This window comes from Aplidium turbinatum, chromosome 2 (assembly GCF_918807975.1).
Source record: "Aplidium turbinatum chromosome 2, kaAplTurb1.1, whole genome shotgun sequence".
NCBI lineage: Eukaryota > Metazoa > Chordata > Ascidiacea > Aplousobranchia > Polyclinidae > Aplidium > Aplidium turbinatum.
In genome coordinates, this window is record NC_137473.1 from 29,079,052 (window position 1) to 29,087,206 (window position 8,155).

Genomic DNA, 8,155 nt, shown 5'->3' on the forward strand with positions numbered 1-8,155 from the left:
GATGCAAACTGCTTTAATTCTAGCCATTAGTCTATTGATATGTGCTAACATTTGGCTTAAGTGTGTTCGTCAGCAGTGAGTTCCACTTTTCAAACATCTGATGTATGGTACTGAATAAAAATTCAACTGCTGAAAGTTTAGGTATTGTAAGTCCACCCCAATTCAAATTCTGGAGGATGGCTGAACTGCATCAACGTAAAAGTTTTCATTTTTAACTTTCGACAAACAACATCGAAACTTTTGTTCTAAATATCAAGTCAGAAAAACAATCTTTTGTTTGATAGAGCCATTGGAAGCTCTTCAGTGTCAACCATATCCAGAACATCATCGTCAATATGAATGTTAGAATCGCATGTGACGTTATACCCAGACAGTTGTGGGGTACAATTATATTTCAAAAGAACATGAAGGTTGTTGGTTTCAGCAGCTGCCTTTATGTCTACAGCAGTGATTCTCAACCTTTTTTAGCCCATGGACTATGTAAAAAAATATCCGATGGACCACTTTCTTATGTTGACACCTCATGAACGTCACTAGTCGAAACTGTATTGCACAATGCAAATAGGTCAGAAAACTCAAAGGCGTGTTCAATCTTAGTCCTTAATAAAATAATACGTAATTAACTAATTAAGCAAACCCTCTTAATTTGCACACTCAACCCAGTGGCGTAGCTAGGGGGGAGGGGACGAGAGGGCGTACCGCTCCGGGCGGCACGTCTAGGGGCGGCACTTTTAGACAGGACGTTTTTTTTGTTGATAATGCAAAAGTAAACGAAAAATAAAAGCAAACAGAATGGCAACGTTCAAAACATACAATAATTCCACTTTAAGTCAAAGCGTGATCTTGCAGATTCGATCAATTTTGATTTGGTAATTGACGACTTTGCACAGCGCAAGAGCAGAAAAATTAACTTTTGAAGTGACTCATGCACAATCTCACTTATGTTACAGAAACTGCTTTAAAATGTAAAACAATTACAGTTGCAACATACTACTTGACTCTTTAAATAAGCTACTCCACAGTAATAACTATTAACCAACGTTTGCGTTTACAAAATATTTTACCAGAAACATTGACCAAGGATGTAGAATGAATTAATTTTGATATGAGAAAATAAATAAGGCGGCAGTGCATTTTTGTTACAGCTGTAGAGGGAAAACACTTGCAACAAAATATTAGAGCGGAAGGGATATGTAGCTGTTGTTGAATGAATAAGTGAATGAAGTTTACTGTAATCGCACATTATATGTTTATAAAGTTGTCCATTGGTAATTGATAATGGAATGTTTCCAACAATTTAGGGGAAATCGATTTACTCTAGTAATTCAATAAAATATAATGCTGATTTTGATTATAACCTTGATGTTGCCGCCTAATTGGGTATCACTAATATTTCTTGATTTTCAGTGAAATAGGGAGTTAGACTAACTTGTTTTTACTCATCGTTGCTGAATACTGATTAACCATAGTAATCTACTGCTGCTGCACTATACAGTACAAACATTTCAGTAAATGATTTTACCTTGTAACGCTATAAGGCAGTGTCTATGGAGTATACAGACGCTTCATCTTTGAAATCGATTTCACGCGATCCACGCTTAACCCCCCACAAAAACAAGTCAGAAAATCTTTGAATTCTACTTACGCGAAACTATAATCCTATCGCTGTTTAAGTTAGACTGGTTTTGCAGAGCTCTGCAGTGCATTTTGTCAGATTTAGATTTTTTATTAATTGATTTTTAATTGCTGTAACAACCTACTGTACTATTGTTACTGATGCCATGCCGCACTGGATTTCACTTTTGGCCACATAAACCGGCCTCCGGGCCTTGTATCTTGAATTATATACTTTAAATAAAGGGAGAGGGGGAGCACAACACTACGTTTATTAACTGTTGTAATAAATAACTTTGCTACCGTCACTAGAATGTGGCTGTAGTGTTACTGTAGATTGCGAAAAGTGAAAACATTGCGCAGTAGCATGGCTATTGGCTAAAGTCTACTTAAAGATGATTTAGCTGCATTTGCAACCTTGTAATTTGTGCGCTTGCTCATTTTGTATTTGTTTTACAGTTGATAGGAATAAGCTTCTATATGATTCCATCCATATTTTATTTTAAAGTATTGTAAGTATATAAAAATTAATGGAAAAATGATAAAACTTACGTTGCGAATAAGTAAAGAAAGTTCAATGAGAAAAAGAAGAAAACGTCTATATCATTACATTGGTAAACAACTATTCATATTACACTACATTACACAGTCTAGTGGAAATAAATTAAATGAATTTTTTCTGCCGTTATGTTTTTAATACGTTACAAAATTCCTACTAGCCTTTATTAAGCAGAGGCGGAAACATGTTCATTAAATTTGGGTAGCCTTGTAAAAGGTTACAAATTGATTATTTTAATTCTGTAGCAGTTTTTGTGCTTTTGCATCTAGTATATTACTAAATTATAATGGTACGTTCGTCTGACTACACCGCAAATTGAAAAAGCATGCTGCGTATTGCAGTGCTGATAAAAAAACGCATTTCATTTTCACATGCTTTTTCTTGAAGAGGCGGCAAAATCTGAATCCGCCCCGGGCGCGAAATTTTTTTTCCTACGAGATTTTTGTCTCATTTATTTTAGTCACTTTAAAAGTAAGATTTTCCGAAAGTGTTTGAGAGATTGGTTGATTCAGATTGCGAAATAACTATTTGCCAATAAAATTCTGCAATGATAATAAAATATAAGCTTTCCCTAACCCTACTTTTTTGAAAAGCTCTTGTGCACCGCAAAAATTAATTTAAAAAAAAAAAAAAGTTTGACTTCGACGGGCGTCGAACTCTCGTTCTCACGATTACTAGGCGGAGGATGATACCACTGAACCAACCGTGCCAACGAGAAACTGTTGCATTCCACACGGTTTTAATACAAACTTTTACTAAAATATGTAAATGAGACAAAAATCTCGTAGGAAAAAATATTTCGCGCCCCGGGCGGCACATTCCCTAGCTACGCCACTAACTCAACCTTAACTGTGTGAATACAGATAATTTTAAGTTCTAAGTTTATTCTAAACAAACATCATACACAAATAGTTTCAATAGAGCAGTTTATTTTTCCCAGTTATAGCGACTAACTTGGCTATTGTGTTTCTGGCACCAGGAATCAAAATTTATTTTGACAAAATCATTCAGTCTTAATCTGATAGTTCCTCTGCTGTTGATGCCCAATTTGTTTCTTTTTTTTACCGAAAACATCTAGTAGGCTACAGCTGAAACGCAGTCTGCGTTTCAGCTGTAGCCTACTAGATGTAGTACTACTAGATCCATGTAGGCCTAGTAGGTAAGGCAATGATGCTCGCTTCTACTTATTGAAACAAATTTGGATGTAAATCTTTTATAAAAATGTAGGCAAATGACCCCTTCCTTGTTAACTCTTCCTTTTAGTTTCACATCCTCTTTTAAGTCCAATAGCGTGTTGGCCAACTTATTAGGCCTACTTTCATCTGGCTGATAATTTTCAAGGTCTACAAGCCAGAGTGGATAATCATTAATCAATCTTCAAAAGATCCTCGAATCTTCTTTCAAAGTTTGCTTGAAGACCTTCAAGATGAACAAAGCATGCAGAAATGCATTCTGATGTAGGATCAGTTTTCTAAAATTTTCAAACATTAATGAAACTCATCCAAGAAAGAATACAATCGGTAGCGTTTTTAAAGATTTCTGTTTGACCAGACCTGAAATCGATCTCAGATCCACCAGCACCACTTGTGTATGATCGTTACTAAAGAGAGACAAAGTTGATACATATTTTGTGAACTAAATTGTAATTAATCTTTTAATTAAAAGCAGTCAGTTACCACCCGAACACTAGTTTTGCAAAATTTATCCTCAAGTGCATTCGAAGCGACAAGTTTTGTGGAGAAACATAGTGTGTGCTTCATCTGTCAGAGGGCGCACCAGCCGCTTTGTAAGCGTTTAGAGTGCTTTACTGAAGATACAGTATCACAATCTCCAAGCTCAAAACAAATTCCTAACTACATGCATAGCAAGGCCATTGCTCAGTGCATTGATTTTTAAAGACATAGATTAAATTTTTAGGTATATGAAGTAAAGTTAAAATCCTCAACCTCAGTGACATGATGTGGAAGCTCGTCGTCTTTCGTAAGAAGCAGAAAATTTGTGGTCAGCCGAATGAAAGGACTTGGAGCCAACTTTTCTTCAGATCGTCAATTGTGCGGAGGCCTGTTATTCCATTGGGAGGGGAATAGATGGGACACCCAAAGATGGCGTGGTTCGCTTTTGCTCTGTCGCACTGCACTGACACGCAGCAGAGTCTCTCATGCCCCAGCGTGTCAAGAAGCATTGGAGCTGCTAAATCCCGTTCTTAATCGGTTCAGCATCATCCACTCCCGTCTCTGAAGCTCAAAACCAATAGACCTTTTGCACATTCAAAATCACCAGAGCGTGACGTTTGAGTTACGCGGAGTCTGAGGGTTAAGAATCGCTTGTTTACTACGGTTTATGAAGGCGTTTCTTGTTATTGCAAGCAAGCGTGAGGTCGCTGGCAAGTGAAAGTAAATTTTTTGTGTTTATGAATTGTTATAGGTTATCGGTACACTTCAGTTCTTGTTTGTTTTAATCATAGTGTTGGCTAACAGACTAGGAAAGGCAATTTAGGACCGCTATTGCAGAGCGTGTGCATTTTGACCGGGTGTTATAGCCTATGGACCACGTTAATAGTAGGCTACCTTGTCTTGCAACATTTTATTTTGATTCTGCATAACATATGCAACAAACCAACCACACTTTATTGATGATACCAAGCATAGTCACTGGTATTTTCCTGTCGAAGATGTGAAATAGGCGAATTTTTTTTATGACCCTCTCTACATGAATGCGATGGCGTGCAATACTTCGTGTATTCAACACTTCGTCCTCACTCATTTGAGGCCTTCTACCTAGGAACGGTGGGATATTCACATGTAGACCAATATCATGTAGGCTAAGTCTTTTTCTATAAGAAAAAAAAACCTTTATCGGCCATAACAGCATCATTGAAGTGAAGTTCATTAGTAGCTATTTTTGCTTCAAAAGGTGAAAAAAATCCACTATTCTGACATATTTCTTTGTCACTCACATTACCAGTGAACAACTGAGATACAAACATAATATCCCCATTTAGATCAACTCCTACTAATGAGGCCTAATGCCTTAGCAGTGTTAGTACTTTTATGGTTTGAGTACGTTTCCGACTGGGATGAAATGAGGATAGTGTTTCGAGACGTAGGCTACTTCAGTGCAGTCGATGATGATCATGGTGCTTGTGTAGTCCTTCTTGAAGTCTGGCTTCATGGCTGCTATGATAACATCACGATGAGGGAATATGTTCCAACTAATCAACCTTATATACATAAGATGCATTCATGACTGAAAAATACGGTGTACAATACAGATGCAGAACCTTGTGCTTAAGTCTGTATAAAATAAACCCAGGCAAAGCTTCATAAACACCAACAAAAATTCATCTTCCACCGCTAATCTATGTTGATGCAGTGCTCCTGTAGCATTTTGAGGTATTTCGAAATTAGCATCGTCAAGTTCTGCATCAAGTAAAGCTGTATAATACAGGAAATTCTTCCCATCTTTGCCGGGCAAGATCGCTTCCAATACAGCAAAGAACTGGTCGAAGGTTTACACTTCTGTAGCCTAAGTTTACAACTTAAAAGACTTTTATTTTCTGGTAAATTATACTGAAACACTGATACACGCCTGTAAAGACCACAAAACAACAGCTCAAGCAAACGTTAAACAATTTATTCGCCTGCAAACTACGCTACTAACACTAGCGAACAGTATTGTAAACAGCGGCTAGTCGTTCACGACTCCAACGTCACGCTCTGTTGGTTTGTTATGCAAAAGGTCTATTGGGAGTGAGGAGGCAGGAGAGATATCAAATAGAACAAGGCGGGATTTTATTTTCGGTACAGTGCTCAATTCCTCAAACCAGGCATTTGACGTGCTAAAATCAGCGAGCTAGAGTTTTGCAGCATGCTTTACAAAAGGGCGCGTGATGGTAAGCGTTGTATGATTGGGACATTGAGACAGGCTTTTTCTACTAATGAAGACACCAGCGCTTCTCTGCTTACATTACCGGATAGGATACCTGACAGCACTGGTAGGTATTGCTGTGGTGTTGGTTTTAAGTATCTAGTAACAAAGCGCAATGTCTCGTTCAGGCAGGCGTCTAATATTTTGGTATGCTTGCTGCGACACCATGCCGGAGTTGCGTATTTCGCGGATCTTTAGGCGAGCGCCAGGCCACCTATGCGAAAGGTAAATGGTTTTGTCCCCCATGTGGAAGCTTCTAAAATTTTATGACTTGTGCTTTCCCAAAAGATGTTCAGTAAGAGAATACATTTCATCAATAAGTTTAAAATAGAAAAAACAAATACAAAGTTTTAAAATAGTGGAAGACATCCTGTCTGAAAACAAAGATGTTAGACATACTATCGTCTATCTACACATACTATCAACACACACTGTGCCTTTCATAACAGAACGCAAATGGATAAATAAATATCCAAGTTTACGACTTGATGCTTACTTTTGAAGCATCACCACCCGCATAACTTAGCGATCGGCTTGATTGCTAACCAGTGCTGTATTCGTAAAAAGAGCACAGGGTATACTGTCAGATTTGCCAAAATCATAAATAATACACAACTTGCAAAATACTAATCTTTATTCTACCATAACATGAATTATCAACATCGAAATTGGACGAGAGGTACAAAATTATTTATTTTTGGAAAGCCAGAGGGCATACTATTAGTTGCTCGAAAAAGCAGAGAGTATACTGTGTATACAGCCGTATACCCTCGAATACAGCACTGTTGGTAACGAACCTACAGTAAACATTTAGAACTCTTACGTAAGAATGTGACAGATCTCACCGCACTATCAAAATGTCTTTCTGACACCAACTGAGGTACAAACCTTTCAGTATCCTACTAAAAACTACTTTAGGTAGGTTATACGTAGTCTACCTCGCGCAGAGATGTCATATGTTTAGGTTCATTGATTGAAACTGTGTTGTATATAAGTTCACTGATATGTAGATGGAGGCTATATTAACATAGGCCTAATGCGTCATGTTAAGAAGTTAGCGAAGCGTTTGCAACTATCTCTTTCATACATGATCAGGCCATCATATCACTTTTTATCGTTATGCAAATATTTTTGAACATAAACGGTTGGCTAGTTAACAAGATTGAGAACCAATGGTAAAAAAATAATGGAACCATATTGTTGCTTTGTGTCCTAACTTTTATATTTTAAACCTGAGTTTTTTAACCTATTTAAGATAAAACCTTGGTATCATTTTCACAAAGCTATTCCATTGCTTGATTTTACATTAATCTACCGTTGTCCGACCCAAACTCACAAACATATGTTCCAATTATCAACCTAAAAATTGTGAAATTCAAAGTCAGTAACTACATAATTCCATTAGAGATACTTAAGAAGGAGAATCCCCCTTAAAATGGTTTAGTAGTTAACGACGTAGGTTAAGGCATTTAATATGTTTTGCATTGCTTTGTCAAAGCAATCACTGTAACAATGTTGTTTTAAGGCTAAGCCAATACGAAATACATGGCCCAATCCACCTACTCCACCCCAGGTATGCCAATGTAGCATAATGTTCTGTAAGCCTATTATAGTGATTAGTGAGAGAGAAATGGATAAAGTCTAAACTAAAACCATACTGGGATATCATGAAGACGTTTGGCATATCAATGGCCAGTGGCGTAGCCAAAGGGGGGGGGGGGGGGGGGTGGGGGTTGGGAGTTACAACCTCACTTTGGCACACGTGTGACGTCACGATATTGAGAATGATGCTTTCAGTCTCTTTATGCTTGGGAATGATGCTTTCAGTCTAAAAAAAACTTGCCTAATTTTAAACAAAACTGCATTAAAAAAGCGAGTTTTTCCAATACCAAACATTCAAACATCTCAGCCAGGAATTAACAACAAGAAAACATAGAAACTTAGCTTTATTTTCGAAGAATGACGAAGAAAACATGATCTTATCCTTTTTCTATGCCACCTGACAGCACCATTTTACAGGAATATTCATACCCACATTTTTGTTGAAAATGCTCT